The 18,688-nt window shown below is 39.8% G+C and overlaps 1 long non-coding RNA gene across 1 annotated transcript; it reads left to right on the forward strand.

The window, feature by feature from the left end:
* The first annotated feature begins 13,318 nt into the window (after nucleotides 1-13,318).
* Nucleotides 13,319-18,454, forward strand: LOC107597741 (uncharacterized). The gene is made up of 3 exons (XR_001610490.1): nucleotides 13,319-13,393; nucleotides 14,446-14,541; nucleotides 18,150-18,454. It is a non-coding gene; the product is annotated as an uncharacterized lncRNA (long non-coding RNA).
* Nucleotides 18,455-18,688: the final 234 nt, after the last annotated feature.

An 18,688-nucleotide genomic window follows, 5' to 3' on the forward strand; every position in this document is an offset into this window, starting at 1 on the left:
GTTCCCTTTCAATCGGTCACTCTCGACCTCACGTTGGTGACCGACGCATTGGGATCCCTACCAAAGTGCCACGAATGCTGCCCCCTTTTTGGTGTAGGCCGGGGCTCGCAACAAGAATACCAGTCACTGTTGCTGTAGCACTACCCACTTAGTAAGATTGGACAACACTGGGAAAACGTACCCGTTCCACTTGGAACAGGAATGTTGCGGAAGTCCCATCCTTCCCGAAAGAGGTTTCGGAAGCACTTACACATATGGAAAACCGTTTAGAGGCATATGGAAGATTTAGAGGTGATTGCAACTCTCTTTGGGAAATGGCAGAAAGTCTGCCGGGGAAACACGGGCTCTGAGGCTATACCATGGACTTTACACAAATGGGATCCGCTTAGGTCTCTACATATGGAACCCAGCTCTCTACCGGATCTTACGGATTCATCGAGTGAGGGCCTGGCACCGGACGTTCTGCCACATCTGGCTGCCGAGGGGATGGAGGAGCTCGACAGGGTCTACAGTACGGACTCTCTGGAGCGGTTTTAGCAAGCTGACACTAAACCAGGGCCTCTCAGTGTCTCTACCCATTTGAGGGGAGAACACAGGAGGATACCGGCTCCACACGAAGGCTATAGAATCTAGCGAACGTTTTGGGGGCCACCCAGCCCGCAGCTCTACAAATATCTGTCCATGAGGCGCCATGGGCCAGCGCCCAGGAGGAAGCAACACTTCTAGTAGAGTGGGCTCGCTACCTGAGCGGGCAGGGCACACCCTGTGCCTGATAAGTCAGGATGATGGCATCCACTATCCAGTGGGCCATCCTCTGCTTAGAGACGGCCTTCCCCTTCTGCCGGCCTCCGAAACAGACAAAGAGCTGATCTGAGGTCCTGAAGCTTTGTGTCCAGTCTGCATACCATCTCAAGGCTCGGACGGGACAAAGCAAAGCTATGGCTGGGTCTGCCTCCTCCGGGGGCAGCGCTTGCAGTTTCACCACCTGATCCCTGAAGGGAGCAGTGGGAACCTTGGGCATATAGCCGGGCCGGGGCCTCAGGATTACCTGGGAGTTAGCCGGCCCAAAATCTAGGCCCGATTCGTCGACAGAAAATGCGTGCTGGTCCCCTACCCTCTTGAAGGAGGCCAATGCAAGTAGGAGCAGACTCTTCATTGATAGAAACTTCAGCTCAACTGACTTCAAAGGCTCAAATGGGCCCTGCTGTTGTGCGTTGAGCATTAGAGACAGGTCCCAAGAGGTTATAGAGGGGGGCCGGGGAGGATTTAACCTTCTCGCCGCCCTAAGAAACCTGACGATCAAGTCATGCTTCCCTAGAGACTTCCCTTTCACTGGGTCGTGGTTAGCAGCAATTGCGGCAACTACCTCAGTAGGTGACCTAGAACCTCTGCGTCCCATCCAGGGACCAGACATGAAGTTTCCAGAGGTCTGGACGTGGGTGCCACAGGGTACCCCTTCTCTGAGTCAGTAGATCCTTTCTCAGAGGAATCTGCCAGGGAGGAGCTGTCGCAAGGAGCATTAGTTCGGGGAACCAGGTCCGAGTGGGCCAATACGGCGCCACAAGCAGGACCTGCTCCTCATCCTTCCTGACCTTGCACAGCGTCTGTGCGAGAAGGCTCACTGGGGGAAACGCATACTTGCGCAGGTCCCGCGACCAGCTGTGTGCCAGTGCGTCCGTGACGAGTGTTCCCTCGGTCAGGGAGTAGAACAACTGGCAGTGAGAGGTTTCTGGAGAGGCAAACGGGTTTACCTGAGCGGCTCTGAAACCTCTCCAAATCAGCTGGACCATCCGGCGATGCCGTATAAGCATCGCCGGACAGGCCAGACGAGTACGGCCTGCCGCTCGTCCTTCCTGACCTTTCACAGCGTCTGTGCGAGAAGGCTCACTGGGGGAAACGCATACTTGCGCAGGTCCCGCGACCAGCTGTGTGCCAGTGCGTCCGTGACGAGTGTTCCCTCGGTCAGGGAGTAGAACAACTGGCAGTGAGAGGTTTCTGGAGAGGCAAACGGGTTTACCTGAGCGGCTCTGAAACCTCTCCAAATCAGCTGGACCATCCGGCGATGCCGTATAAGCATCGCCGGACAGGCCAGACGAGTACCTACAGACCCGGGAGGGGAGGCACGGTTCGCCCTGCCGGGTGGAGGCGGTCTTAGGACACAATTGAATCGCAACCGACCGCTCCACCGGGGGGGGCCCTTGTATACCCCCTAGCTGCATGAACGTCGAGGGTAGTGAGGGAGGAGGAACCAGCAGGTCGGTTTCCGGCAGTAAAAGGTGCCGTCCATGACCTGGTGAGCTCCTCATGCACCTCCGGGGAAAAAGGCACTGAGGCGGGGCGCTGAGAACCAAGCAGAGCCACCCCGAGAAACCAATCGTCCAACCTCGAGGGCCCGGGACGCGGTGGAGGTTTCTACTCGAGTCCTACCCTCGAATCTTCCTCTCCAGAGAGCTCTCTCTCCGATGCAGTGATTGACATCCAGTCGCCGGGAGGAGCACCAAAGGATAACGCTGGCACGCTCTTTGAAGAGGGCCCAGCGCGTTCCTTTGGCGGCTCAACTGGTTGCGAAGCGCTAGAGGAGCGATGGTCCCCCGAGGGTTGGTTCCCTGAGGGGTTTGCCCCCACTGTAACCCTCAGACCGCCCGTGCTACTGCTTGAAGTAGTCCCCGTCTGGCTGCCGCCAGGACGAACATTAGATCGTGGCAGAAGCAATGGAGCTCCGCCCCCCTGCAGGAAACGGAGCCTGGCCCGCAGCTTGGTGGGCCACCGAGGGTTGGTTCCCTGAGGGGTTTGCCACCACTGTAACCCTCCAACCACCCGTGCTACTGCCTGAAGTAGTCCCCGTCTGGCTGCCGCCAGGACGAACATTAGATCGCGGCAGAAGCAATGGAGCTCCGCCCCCCTGCAGGAAACGGAGCCTGGCCCGCAGCTCCGAGATGGTCATCTTCCCGCAATGGGAACATGACTCATCCGCGAACGCCACCTCAGTGTGTTTAATGCCCAGACACGTGAGGCAGCAATCGTGACCATCACCCGGTGCCAGGTAACGACCGCATCCAGAAACGCACGGGTGAAACAACATCTTTAAAAAGACGATCCGTCGTCTTTACAAAGACGCACCCGCTTATTGTACTCTTTTAGAGAAATTGGCTCTTTTAGGGAAATGCTCTTTTACGTGCTGAGACGCACAGGGGAAACGGCCATTTGCAGCACGACAGGGGGGTAGTGCAGCCTGAAGTGCACAACCCGCCAACACAAAAAGCTCCCGAGAGTGCACTAGACTCATCACACACAAAGCAGTTTGGTAGGAGCAGAACGATGTTGTCGCTCTGCTCCGAAGCGAAAAGCTGGTATGCATTGCACCAGCTGCCTTTTTATGCTCACGCTGTGATCAGCGGCAGCTGGATGCAATCACCGCATGCCAATGTGCATTGGCTCATTTAGTTTACACTCGAAGTGGATTGGTCTCTCCAAGCGAGATCCCAATTCGTCGGTCACCAACGTGTCTCGGAGTGACGGACTGAAAGGGAACACTCAGATTCATTGATTAATATTCATATTTTATTAATTAATATTTTATTAATTCATTAATTACATTAATATTTTATTGACTGACCTCTGGCTCTGCTTTGTCTCAAAATATTCCATTAAAGGTTCCGATTATGAATCTGATTACACCAATATGGATTAAGTCAACAATCTAATCGTAATGAACAAAACAAAATTCAACAGTATTTTTTTAAATATGCAGAAATTAAATAAAATTTAAGCACAAAATGCTCAAAATAAGATCTATAGCATATTGTATACTTTCATAAATATAATTTTCAAGTCTGTAGATTTTGTTGACTTAAATGATTTTGTTATGCTGTTCACTCTTTGTTCTCTCTACTTTGAGTTATGTGAGAACATAGCATATATAAATGTGCATTATTTGAAGGTTGAGGCATCGCTAGTGAGGGAAAAAGTGACATTGAGTATTGGGGGCCCAGAGCTATTGGAAGGTCCACAATGATCCCTCAAGAGTGCCTTTAGCAGTTTCTACCGAAAAACATTTTCTACTGGCTGCAACTTAGAGCAGGGAGGACTGTCTTCTCACACCCCAGATGGCTGAATACTGTACGGAGGACCCGGAAAACCCAGCAACACCATGGTCTGCAGGTGATGAGGGACACTCGCTTGCACAAAAAAGTGTCATGTTAGCAGAATGAATTTGCAAGATCAAGAAGAGGCACTTTCACTAAAATTCTTTCACTTTCACTGATTCACTAAAAAAATCAGATATACTCACGCAAAGTTCTTTTTCATTCTTCGCTAAGGGGCTTTCAATTATTTACAGCTTCAGTTTCTACTATAAAGTGGCTCTCCAGTGTGTTCATGGTTTACAAGCGTTTGAACTCGATGGACCGGACAGAAGAAACGAACCGAAGAAGATTTCCACCTCAAAGAAGGCAGAGCCTCTGAGCCACACCCACCTATTATGTAATCGCCACGGACCAGTGGTAGTTCAGTATTTACCAGCCAGAGCAAACTTTTGCATGAAGTTCGCTTTGCAGAACTGTTTTGGAATCCTGAAACGAAAACGCCAAACAAACGTCATTTTGGCCTTATTTGGCATTTATTTTAATTAAATGACGTCACACCAGTTCGTTTTTCTTTTTCTGTAGAAGTATATCTGGGCCTTAACCGTGCATATGCATGGATTTGTGCATAAAATCTGTGCATGAATTAACTGTCGTACTACAATGTATTCTAAATTTATGAAAAAACGTAGTAACACCTGAAACCACTGACACAAAGATCACATACTCTTCTACCCATGCTCATTTAGAACACTACAATTACATTTTCATTATAACGAGAATAAGAGCAAATTGTGAATTAAGCGGGAAGTTCTCTCGTGTGAATAAATACAAATGATCCACATGAATTTTTCCTTATTAGTGAATAAGACCTGCTGTCTTCTTCTTTACCTTTATTTAACCAGGAAGAAACTCATTGAGATTAAAAATATCTTTTTCAAGAGTGTCCTGGACCTGCTGTCTGTCATATGTTTTTGATTATCAGTTGTAACATACACCAGATGTTACATTTTTTTTATGTCACATTTTCCAACAGATTCTAAAAAAATACTTTTTTCACAAAAATTCCAACATATTTCTTGCATATTTCATTTTATTGACAAAATTGTAAAAATGCAATTAACATAAAACTTTCATTTGCATCTCTTCTTATTCTATTACATTTGCTTGTCATTTAATTCAATTACTCTTACTGGTTCATCAACAAACCCTGTATAAGTATCACCATCTTAATTAAATGTTTGAAACAGGCAAACCAGATCTACATAATACATTTCATATGGTAACCAGATGTATCCCTTGCGTGTAACTTCCCCAACTAACCCCAATCTCCATTATACTCATACACACACACACACAAGACTCAAAACCAAACGCTGACTGTTGCCCTTCATGAAAAAGTTTTAAGAACTCACATTGAGGGCGGAGGACAATGAAATCAACCCTCGAATCGATTTAATTAGCGTGCGTCTGTTCACACTTGACTCATGTATGGAGTAAGTCTGATTTAATGAAGTGATTTTTTTTTATATGCATGCTTTGCTTTATTTCATTGGTTGCTGGTTACAAAGCATGCATGTACTTGGGGTCTTTAAGACCCTAAACATGGACATTTAATGCATATTATCAAATAAACTGAAAGCATCAGATTTATGTTTCCTGACAAGTACATTTAGAACTATTTGAATGTTTTGTTTGGAGTCCCATGGCAAAGATGGTTTATCAAAATTACTCAACATCCGGCTTTTCTGTTTAACATGATCATAAATGAACAAAGTGGTGCATAAATGTTAATAAAAGATCTCAGAAGGAACAAAAACAACAACAGTTGTGCTAGTAAACACCTGCAGGATCATTCAAGAGACAGAAACGCACATGGTCACGCTGGAAACCTTTTAATTAGTGCTAATTATCTTAACAGAGAATGTAGAAGGGCGTGAGAGGATTCGTGTTTGTGAGTGAGAGAGCGGCTGAGATAATGAGGCCCGGGAGAGATGATGCTCTTCCAGAGCAAATGCTGATAAAGCCCGTTAAACTATTAGTGCCTAAATTATTCATCAGATGATGCCGATTACTTGTGCTTTTGCTTCCCTTTTGTTTCTGTGATCTTTAAATGATTTTAAAATGATTTTTCCCACCTGTGGGACGCTTGGCACTCTTTATTTGTTGTCCTTTTTCTCTATCAAATCTTTTAGTAATCATCATAAATCATATATCATTTGAAGCTTAGAAGCCCAAGGTTCATCCTGTGAAACTCATTTTGAAATCAGACATTGTGTTACCATGGAAATGGTACTTTAAAATCTTTTGGCTGTCTCCTCCCCCTTAGTGGGCGGTGTCAAGTGTCATATTACAAAATGCATTACGCTCTTTTACAATCAAAACTTTTTATAATCTTGACAAAAAACATATAATTGGAATGGTCTGAGTCTCAGGATTCCATATGTAGTGGTTATTTTGAGATAGTAATATTGACAGAGAAATGTAGATATTTGTGACAGAAAAATGCATAAAAAAATTAAATGGAGTTTGGATGGCACCTGGTGGCTGTTTGTGGCTCCATTTTTTTCATATCAACTTCAAATTTGGAACATAACTTATTTAGACATAAGGCTTTAATTTTATACCAATTTTAGAGTAAAACCTGTTATGTAAAATATTTATTATATATACAATAAAATTAATATAGTGCATTTTCTTTACAGTAAATCTAAACTACCATAACGTTTTGATACTTTAATTCTTTAAAAGAAATTCCACTTTTGCGATAATCTGATGATTTTCTTCTTTAAAAGGAGACCAACCTTATGTCTGTATTCCAAGGTGTTCATAAATTACAACAATTTAAGTTTGGATAGTGCACCTGCATGCCTATTTTAAAAAAATGGGGGGTGACAGTTAAGGGGTTAACTACATTAGTTTATGAAAGCTTGATTCCAACATGGAATAAAAAATATTACATAAAATATACATAATATATTACATAAAGCATACATAAAATATATGTAATTGCAACTTTTTATCTCATAATTCTGACTTTTTCTTGCAGTTCTGAAAAAATGTTGTGAAATAAACTCAGAATTGCAAGATATAAACTAAGAATTGAGAGATATAAACTTACAAAGTCAACATTGCAAGACATAAACTAAGAAAAAACTAAATTCTACAAAAAAATAGAGAATTGCGAGATATAAACTCAAGATTGTGAGATATAAACTTGCAATTCTAAAAAAGTCAACGTTGCAAGATATAAACTAAGAAAAAAACTAAATTCTACAAAAAAAATCAAGAATTGCGAGATATAAACTCTAAAATTGCGAGATATAAACTTGCAATTCTAAAAAAGTCAGAACTGCGAGATATAAACTAAGAATTGTGAAATATAAACTTGCAATTCTAAACTTGCAAGTCAAAATAGCAAGACATAAACTTCAAATTGCGAGAGATATACTTATAGGAATTGTGAGATATAAACTTGCAATTCCAAAAAATTTCAGAATTGTGAGATAAAAAGCTCCATCTTTATGAATCGCATTGTAGTTTTGCACCAGTTCTCTCTCTATTATGCATGCTATTTATAAGTGCTTTAAAATCCAATAAAGCATATGAAAGTGTTTTTGACAGTCTCTGCAGTTATACTCCAGTGGTTCATTTGGCCAGCGCTAATAAACAATGAGCCAATCCCAGAATCCACGGCACGTTTCTGCTGACTGTCTAAATAAGTGTTTTTGCTGCCGTCTGAAGATGCAATGCAGCACCCGAGAGAAAACTGCTCATGACCTGTTATTACCCTTAAGAGAATGGCAGCTCAATTAGGCCAACCGTAATTAAACTGAACGCAGCAAAACCTGTCTCTGTGGATAACAGAATGCTGAGATAGAGACCAATGAACATGAGAGAGAGTTAGAGAGACGTAAAAAAAAACATGTCAAACACACACAGTTAAAACTGTTATGAAAAATGTTGTGCATGTTGGAAATCATCATTGTTATTTTTTGGCATGAATTTTAAATAATTTCTCTACTTCGTTTTAGTGGATGTTTGTTTTTGTCACATCTCCCTGCTGCACTCCTGCAACTTCTAACGTGAAAAAACGGCCATTTATTTAGAAATATTCCAGGTATTTCTTCATTATTTCTTTAATCAAATTGTTTCATTGTTTCATATTGTTGTAATTGATAATTAGTTAATAGGTTTTCACAAAATCACTTTCCATCCTCTTCATTTTTTGTTAAAATCCTTTTAACTAACAAAAGCCAATCGCTTAATGACACCATCCTCCAGGAAGTGACATCATTTTGGAGGGCAATCAATGGATTTGATAAATTCTGTAAAGTTTTGTGTTGTTTTGTTTGTTAGTTTGTGTCTGTCTAAAACATTTGTTCTGATTCGATACTATGATAGTATCTCATGTCAATTTTTTTTTTATTCTATTTAACTAAAATATATAAAATATTGCAAAATATTTATTTGAAAAAATTAAAGTAAAACTTAACAAATTTTAGATTCATTTAAAATTATATTGTAAATCCATTGGTGTAATTCTAATATTAGATATTTAATCTCCAAAATCAAAGGTTGACAGTGATTAATTAGCATGACTGAAAATCTAAAACATTTCAAATTCATTTACAAAATCAGAATCAAGCATGCCTTTCTAATATTTTGCATGCTGAAAGTCTGTTTCATCACGCACTCTCTGTTCTGGAAATGTATGCCTAAATTGTTAGGTCTACGTTGCTTTTCCTGAACAAGCTACAGTGATCTTGCATGGTTCCTGTTAATTAGTGCAAAATAGAGCTCCTGCTAATCAGAACTGCACAAACACAGAAAATACACTGAACAAAATTATAAACGCAACACTTTTGTTTTTGCCCCCATTTTCATGTCACCCATTGAGCATGTTTGGGATGCTCTGGATTGGCATATATGACAGCATGTTCCAGTTCCTGCCAATATCCAGCACTTTCGCACAGCCATTGAAGAGGAGTGGACCAACATTCCACAGGCCACAATCAACAACCTGATCAACTCTATGCGAAGGAGATGTGTTGCACTGCGTGAGGCAAATGGTGGTCACACCAGATACTGACTGGTTTTCGGACCCCCCCGGACCCCCCAATACAGTAAAACTGAGTGGCCTTTTATTGTGGCCAGCCTAAGGCACACCTGTGCAATAATCATGCTGTCTAATCAGCATCTTGATATGCCACACCTGTGAGGTGGATGGATTATCTCGGCAAAGGAGAAGTGCTCACTAACACAGATTTAGACAGATTTGTGAACAATATTTGAGAGAAACAGGCCTTTTGTGTACATAGAAATAGTCTTAGATCTTTGAGTTCAGCTCATGAAAAATGGGGGCAAAAACAAAAGTGTTGCGTTTATAATTTTGTTCAGCGTAGCTTAATAAAGGAGCTCGTACACCTTTCAGCAAAGGTCTGCGTCTCCTCAAACACACAGCTTAATGAATCCTCAGTGTTGGGGGTAAAGCATTACAAGTAACGTGAGTTACGTAATCATATTACTTTTTTCAAGTAACTAGTAAAGTAACGCATTACTTTTTTAATTTACAAGAAAATATCTGAGTTACTTTGTTTTCCCATTTATTCACTGCCAAGTCTCATGTCCCCATACTGGGAGAAATCGGAAGTGCAGAGACGTTGTGTGCACTGTGTGAACATGATGTTACTGTAGTTCTAGACTAAATGTGAATGTGCATTAATTCATCCCACTCGCAAAAAACAGATTTAGTATCCATTAGAATTAAAACTGAAATGCAAACTCAGAATATGACGCAGACCTCAAAAACCTTTGATGATCCAGTTCAACCATACTAATGAGCAAAAATTACTTTAGATAAACTATCATTTGTGCTTCATTGTTTTTTTTATTGCTGAAGAGTGTTTCTTCTCCTGCGTTCTGCTGTACAGACGTGAATTTACTTTTCCTTCAGCCTGAGGATTATTCATTACACTTTTTGGTGTGAAAGGGCTTTTACATTTGCTATAAATAGAACTTCTTATATTAAAAACAATCTACCCCTGCTCATATTTAAAAAGTAACATGAAAGTAACGCAAAAGTAATGTAATGCATTACTTTCCATAAAAAGTAACTAAGTAACGTAATTAGTTACTTTTTAGGGAATAACGCAATATTATAATGCATTACTTTTAAAAATAACTTTCCACAACACTGGCAACGGAGAAAACGGCAGCCACACGCCTCTGGAGACTGATTTTATTTGAGTGCAAATACAAACCGATCAGGTTTATTGGTCACCGAGGGACTGAATGAGGCTTAATCTGTAATTGCTGGAGATTCACATACAGCAAGTCAGTGATACAGACTGAAGCTCTGGATTTACTGTCATTAGCGTGTTGTTGTAATAATTGTTTAATTTCATAATTGTTAATATTGATGATGGATGTGTTTCAGCTTTTGTCTTCTCCAGATGTTAACTGATGGACTGGAGTGCTGTGGATTATTGTGATGTTTTTATCAGCTGTTTGGACTCTCATTCTGACGGCACCCATTCACTGCAGAGCATCCATTGCTGAGACACTGATGCAATGCTACATTTCTCAAAATCTGGAGAAACTGATGAAACGAAAAAAATGAAGTTTGCCAATAGAGCATGAAAAATTATTTATTATCAGGCACTATTTTGCTTCTCTTGCAAATGTTTTGATGTTTAACTGTAGAACAGGACTGATTGTGATTGTTTTTTCTCTTTGGCGGTGTGTCTGTCAGTCGCTCGTCTCGAAGTCTTCAGCTCCTGAGACAGGAGATCTCACACTCTTCACACGCGGCCCGTCTGTCAGCCGCGGGTCCATGATGAGCTCTGTGTTCTTCAGGGAGACGGGCTGCTAAAAGCTTTTCAACACCAACATCTCACCCTGATCCCAGAGAAATCAAAGAGAGCAAATCTCTCCCGCTGAACTGCAGCGGATGTGAAGGAAGGAAGAGCGAGACTGTAGCTGATCAAAGCAGAGTTAATCACATCCAATCACGACTCGAGCATGTGTTCATAACTGCTCGTGATCATACGCAGATATTACAACAGCAAACATGAGTAATGTCAGGTTTTCATATCTGTTGCATTTCTGAGCTCATGCATAATAAATAAACATCAGAAACAGATACAGCAGAGAACACTCAATTCTCAATTAAACTAGTTTTACATGTTTAGGTTTGTTGCTATGAGGCTACCATGTAGTTGTTAAGATTTGTGGAATGGTTTTTAGTATGTTGCTATGTGGTTGCTAGGGCCTTGCTAGAATGCTGCCAAGTGGTTGCTATGGTGTTGCTAGGCAGTTACTAGCTAGCCCATTGCAGTGGTGTTGTTAAAATGCCCTGGATTTTTACTGCGGTGTTGCCAATAGTACTTATACTGACCTCATGATATAAATGATAAAAAAGTTATCATATATATATATATATATATATATATATATATATATAATATTCATTAAATATAATAATAATAATGCTTTAAAAATATTACACATTCAAACACGGCCAGAATGTGCACTGAGGGACACGTTCAAATTCATTGTCTTAACACGGTAAAATTACACGGCCAGAATGTGCTATATATATATATTTATATATATAAAGAGTTCCATAAACAAGAGTTTGAAGAGCCTTCATTATGACCAGCAGGAGCCATTGGAGATTAAGTTGAAGATGTCACTGTGACCTTCTGACCTCATCCACCACGCGTTAGGGTTAGGTGGTTATCCACCATGGCAGCAGTAAACAAAGTCTCCAGAGACCGGAAGGAGACGTTCAGAAGGAGATGAACGACCTTTGACAGACGGACTCCAGGAAGAAACACAACTCAAACTCTATCAGGAGTGATGATGGTCGTTTTCCTCATACGCTGATGGATATTTCATTACAGGCTCTTTCTTTCGGACATCCCGGTATTGTTAATGCTGTTTGAGAGAATGAGTCTGTCTCCACAGAAGCGGATGGGTTGAGAGGTTGTTGGCGTCGGTAAACCCTCAAGTTCCCTTTGAAGTGAATGTCAGGGGAGATTTATGCTGTTAACACTGTTTCTATGTGAGAATTAATAATAATGTCAAACACAGAGCTGGTTAGTCATCTGCAGACATGGAGACAGGTTTGAATGTGTCTTCTGGAGAATATTGACAGCTCAGTGTATCTGGTATTGTTTCTCCTAAAATAGGCTGGAGGAAATGAAAGGACACTGGCTTTAAACTGAATACTTGAAAGCCAAGAGACGGGATCAAGAACATGAGATCCGACCTGAGAGCTGCAGAGACTCAATAATGAGGGTTTAATTCTTTGTTTCTTTCTGTTTTCATCTAGTGAGAATCTGTTGAGTAACATGTAAGTATTTTGTTTTATTTATTTATTTATTTTATACTTAAATGGTCCTCTCTGCAATTAATCTTACTTGCTTTATCATTCATCATATACAGCGTGTACATGTATATACTGTATATGTGGTAGATGACAAACACTGATAAAAGATCATTAAATTAAATGAGAAATTAATTGTATAATTGTATAGCCTCGTGTGCGTGTGTGTGTGTGTGTGTGTGTGTGTGTGTGTGTATATATATATATACTGTATATATACAATCAAACCAAAAATTATTCAGACACTAGATATAATTTTTTTTATTTTTTGCTAGTGGGTGCAGGACACTATAGTTCATTTATGTAAGTGAGGATAGTAAAATAAAGTAAACTGTGACATATTATACCCAACAATTCATCATACAGTGGACTACCAGTAAAACTGATAAATATTTGGGACCAAAAATTATCCAGACACTTTGACCTGACCATGTTTTGTTTAAGTGTTATCTGACATTATCAAGCTGAATTTGTTCTGACACAGTTTAACTCTGAGTTCTTGTCATATTTTATTACCATTTTATAAACTATAGTGAATAAACTGTGATAATGAGCGAAACGTTGAAGGTGTCTGAATACATTTTGGATTGACGGTATATCATGTTGTATATACTGTATATAAATTATATGTAAAAATGTATTTATTTTGATTCGCCTTTGTGATTTTGCCTTTTGCTTGTAGGAGGGTATCTACTATAATGCCTATCTCTTAGCATTCCCATCTGGATTGCAGATATTCATCTAGTACAGAACCTGAAGTTCATCTGACCCAGTCTGTCCCGGTTCAACATCATATTCATCTGAGTGCCGACAGAGCCGTTTACTGAAGCCATCAATCACAGCTCCTGTCTAACCAATCATCTTTCACCTTCAGCCCGCTCATCCCGCCCCCTCAAAGACTGTATTCCGTTATTGACAGGTAATCTCCATCAGAGAGTCTGACAAAACTCATTTTAATCCAACATGATGCACCCGCGAACCACAGCAACATAACACTAGAATAAATGTAACAAATTATATTTTGGAAGCAATAAGATTTTGTGCATTATGATTTTTTTAAGCTTATTGCTCCATCTCATCATTGTAAAACACTATTTTGTTGTATATTGTTGTACTGCAATGATTCAATTTAAATCAGCATGAATTAAATGTAGTACATCGGATATTATAATGATATATAAATACTGTACAGTTTAAATTATCATCTTTTTTTGCATTTCAGTAATCAAAATCATTTTTTATTTCATTTTACAATTTTTATTTACATTTTATTTAGTATATTTTATATTTATTTATATATATCCATTTGATTTTGCATGTATTATATTTTATAAAAACATTGCACTACAATGATTTTATTTAAATCAGCATAAATTAAATGCATTACAAGAGATATTATAATGATATATAAATACTGTACTATTTGTACTATTTACTGTACCTTTTTTTATTTCAGTAACCAGAATCCTTTTTTTTTTATTTTAATTTATTTTATTTTGTATTCTTTGCAAAGGGTGTTTAATTTTCATGAAAATAATGTCTAAAATAAATATTTAAATTGGCTTAATTTACATTAAGAAAAACATTCTTATTTCTTTCCATTTGATTTTGCTTGTATTTTATTTTATAAAAAAGTTGTACTACAGTGATTTGATTTAAATTAGCATAAATTAAATGGAGTACAACTAAGAAAATGAAGTTTAAATGTCAAATGTCTAATGAAAATAATGTCTAAAAAGAAGTGTTTACATTTTCATTAAGCAAAAAGAAAAAATTCTTATTTCTTTCCATTTTATTTTGGGGTGAAAATGACCCACAGATGATCTTGACAGGTTTGGGAGTGTGAGTGTGTGTTTGTCTCAAGACTCGTTTTAAAGCTGAGTGATCCTCGTCTGTTGTTGTCTTTGCTGTCCTCTCTGTGAGCTCATGGATCACAGTGTCTTAATAAAGTCTCATATTGTCTCTTCACAGCGGATCTGATCCGGGAGGTTATAAATCTGCTCTGATGGGAGTCACAGTCACAGCGGGAAACGGCTGACATTTCACCCTCGTCTCAGGCTTTAGAAGGTACACGAGGCTGGATTGTGTTGTAAATAGTCACAACATAGGAGTCTGAGTGACTATTTCCAATATATATATCACACCTTTGGTGTCTGGATTGATTAAATGTGGATTGCAAGTTCAGTCAGAAAAGTGTTCCATACTCAATCAGAAAATGTATGCACAAATGAATAAAAAAATAAATAAAAGAAAATAAATAGAAATAAAAGTGGAGTACTGATGCTGAAAATTCAGCATTACATCACAGGAATAAATTATACTTTACAATATATTCACATATAAAACAGCTATTTTAAATAGCAATAATATTTCACAATTTTACTGTATTTTTGTCTAATAGATGCAGAGTTGGTCAGCAGTAAGATACTTCTTTCAAAAAACATTTGAATGAAAAAAAATCACAATTATTCCAAACAGATTTAGTCGAAACAGTTTGCATTTTTTTTGCATTCCCCTGAGAAACTTTGCACAAAAATGCTGAAATATATTTTTCCTCCCACCAAGTTTTGCGAGCAAAAGCAAAGTTTCTTGCATTGCAAAAGCACTGAACCTCCAAACTCAAATCTTCAAACTTCAAAGAGTACAGTTTTATTTTTCATGTATTTGATGAAATATTAACACAATGCTTTCTGTCTATGTAGGTTGAACGTATCTGACCAAATACACTGAATTGGACACACACTGATGAGGTAAACCTGACACAAGGTCCAAAACAGAAACATTCTTTCGGTCACACGTGATTGATTCATTGTGAGTTATATTGCTGTATAATAATGTCAGTGATTGTGATGCTGGGCTCTCCATATGTGCCGCACACTTTATGTGTGATCTGAACTCCTCCGAACAGATGAGTAATGGCAGTAATTAGCAGATTTTCCTGGCAGTAAATTTAGTCTAAATGAGGATGAATGGCTCATGATCTTAATTAGCAGTGGACTAATGTCGCTGTAGTAATTGCAGTGGTGTGAGACTCTCTGCTCACCGCTGCTCTTTTCAAACAGCTCTCTTCATCATCAGTGAGGAAGATAATAATAGAAGAAGAAAATTGAATTAAAGCCTGGGAAAGTAGCGTCACCCTGAACCTCAGACGTCTGTTGACGACCCGTCTGATGAATGTTGCACACAAATGGCAAGAGCTTTCGGGGTTCCCATACTTTTTCACGACCTTTCCAGTCGTTCAAAATTAATGCATAAGATTTTGTGGTAAAGCCTTTGTGTACACTCTAAAAAATGCTGGGTTAAATACAACCCACTGCTGGGTTTGTCCCTATTTTACCCAGCACTGGGTTGTATTTAACCCAGCATTTTTTAGAGTGTATAATGCATTATGAAGGTATTCATAATGTACATTGTAATGCAAATTTAAAAAGCATTATAACATTTGAAGGTTTGTTTGTCATGTGTTTTTATGCATTATGCTTTCTAAAGGTGTAACAATGAATAGATAAGTTATAACTGTTACCGTTATTCATGAGATCATACAATGCATTATCATTTGCATTACAAGGCATAATTAATTAATTAAAAATACTATTATAATGCATTATATATAATGGCTTTAAGTAAAGTGTTACCAATTTTTTTTGTAAGTGAATCGCCCAAATTTGTCAAGAACATGTTGATGTATTTTATTATATTTTATATATTTATTTATTTTAATTCATTCATTAATTTGAGTAATTTAAATGTTTTGCAAGAGAATGCAAAGTTTCTCAGGGGAGCACAACTTTAATTTTTTGGTAAGTGAATCTCCCGAATTTGTCAAGAACATGTGTGGTTTATATTTGTCCCCCAAAATTAGTTGGAAAGAAATCAGAAATAAGTTTTTGCTAAATTAAATTAAAATGAAATTAATTTATTTTAATTAATTAATCATTTAAATCAAAAAAATATATATTTATGTATTTTAATTTCAAATGTTTTGCAAGATAACACAAAGTTTCTCGGGGAACACAAATTTGTGAGAAAACACAAAGTTTCTAAATTGCATTTACATTTTCTAAATGTGTCCTAAAATGTGTTTCATGTCATTTTTGTGCCGATATAATGCAAAATCGACTGCTACACGATCAGCAGCGATTAAAGGCACAATAAGTATTCAAAAACCACTAGAACAGTGTTATACATTTTGCTGACTTGTGTTAAATCCAGAGAAAAAAATGTTTAAATCCAGAGAAATAAGCAATTTTAACTAGCGACACAGAGCGTGTCTATAGTGTCATAGTGTCGCCTGCCAATGACGTCATAACCCCTTGATTTGCGGTTTTGTTCTGTAGAAAACATGGAAACACCAAAGATGCTTTAATATGTTGTGTGTTTTAATAGACCGGTGACGACCGCACAGAGTAGCATTGTAACAGAACTTTCAAATGTATCTAGTATGATAAAACAGCGCTGCTTTACCCCACATACGCACGACCGGAAGGAGCGGAAGCACTCGACTGTGGCATAATAAAAGCTCCGCTGCTTTACCCCACATACGCACGACCGGAAGGAGCGGAAGCACTCGACTGTGGCATAATAAAAGCTCCGCTGCTTTACCCCACATACGCACGACCGGAAGGAGCGGAAGCACTCGACTGTGGCATAATAAAAGCTCCGCTGCTTTACCCCACATACGCACGACCGGAAGGAGCGGAAGCACTCGACTGTGGCATAATAAAAGCTCCGCTGCTTTACCCCACATACGCACGACCGGAAGGAGCGGAAGCACTCGACTGTGGCATAATAAAAGCTCCGCTGCTTTACCCCACATACGCACGACCGGAAGGAGCGGAAGCACTCGACTGTGGCATAATAAAAGCTCCGCTGCTTTACCCCACATACGCACGACCGGAAGGAGCGGAAGCACTCGACTGTGGCATAATAAAAGCTCCGCTGCTTTACCCCACATACGCACGACCGGAAGGAGCGGAAGCACTCGACTGTGGCATAATAAAAGCTCCGCTGCTTTACCCCACATACGCACGACCGGAAGGAGCGGAAGCACTCGACTGTGGCATAATAAAAGCTCCGCTGCTTTCCAGCCGTGTGTCGCACTCGTTCAGCGGCCTCGTTTCACTTCGACGGCTTTCAGCCTCACCCTGCTTCATTCTGCTACGTTAATAAATCATTAGCTCATCCATGAACATGATTTCTGCCCGAGTCCCGTCGGATTGCGTCGGCTGTGGGGATGAAGACCACAACTCCCATGAATTCACACTCAGTCACGGCATCATCAAACTACGCCTTTGTTTCTGTTTATTTTGAATACGCGCCCTCTAGCGGCCGAAAAATTACATATTGTGCCTTTAAGTCTTGGTGAATTCCCTTTGGAAAGTGTTTTTAACCAACGACCTGCTGCTCAATTAACTCGGAAGCGGTAAAACAAACTGTCAGCGTCAGCGGTTTTTCTGGATGTTCCAGGTTTCCTTATCTCGGCTCGCCAGCGCTGGAGTGTGTCCTGCTCTATCGCAAATTGCAGAAATATCTTTGACGTTCATCCAGCCTCTCGTCTGGCATCCGAGCTGCTCTCCGTGAGAACTGATGTCCTCTAGAATTCAATTTCCTCTGCTGTGATCTGGTTTTATCAGGGTAATAACTGTCCCCAGGCCTGTGCTAATGAAACCTGTCAGTCCTGCAGGACACGTGCGAGTGATTGAGGGTGACCAGATGCTGCATCCCAACATACCTGAGCTCTGCTGTGTCTGCGTCTGATCAATCTGTCAATGAAAGAATCCCTGACAGATGAACAACATCAGCGCTGTCTGATACACTGTAGTCTGGGATCCTCTGCGCAGCTGTGCCGCAGTATGAAGGTCAAACAAACAACACATGAGACGTCCGGCTATTTTTCTTAAGGTTAAACAAGCGACCAGAAGAACACCAGCGAGGGAAGAGCATTATATGAGTAATTCAGCCAAAAATTAAACAGTCTGTCAGTCTGACACAAATGAGATGTTAGGTAGAAGGTTCTTAACAGGTTCTTTCTAAAGAGAAAGAAAGTCGTACAGTTTTGTGTTGAAGCTTATTTTCGTCACGGGATAAAATATAAAAAAGTCACAATTCTGACTTTTTTTCTCACAATTCTGACTTTTTTTCTCACAATTCTGTGACTTCTGTGAAAAACTTTACGTCTTGCGATTCTTAGTTAACGTCTCGCAATTCGGCCTTT

The sequence above is a fragment of the Sinocyclocheilus grahami genome, unplaced genomic scaffold (assembly GCF_001515645.1).
Source record: "Sinocyclocheilus grahami isolate Dianchi unplaced genomic scaffold, SAMN03320097.WGS_v1.1 scaffold236.1, whole genome shotgun sequence".
Taxonomy (NCBI): domain Eukaryota; kingdom Metazoa; phylum Chordata; class Actinopteri; order Cypriniformes; family Cyprinidae; genus Sinocyclocheilus; species Sinocyclocheilus grahami.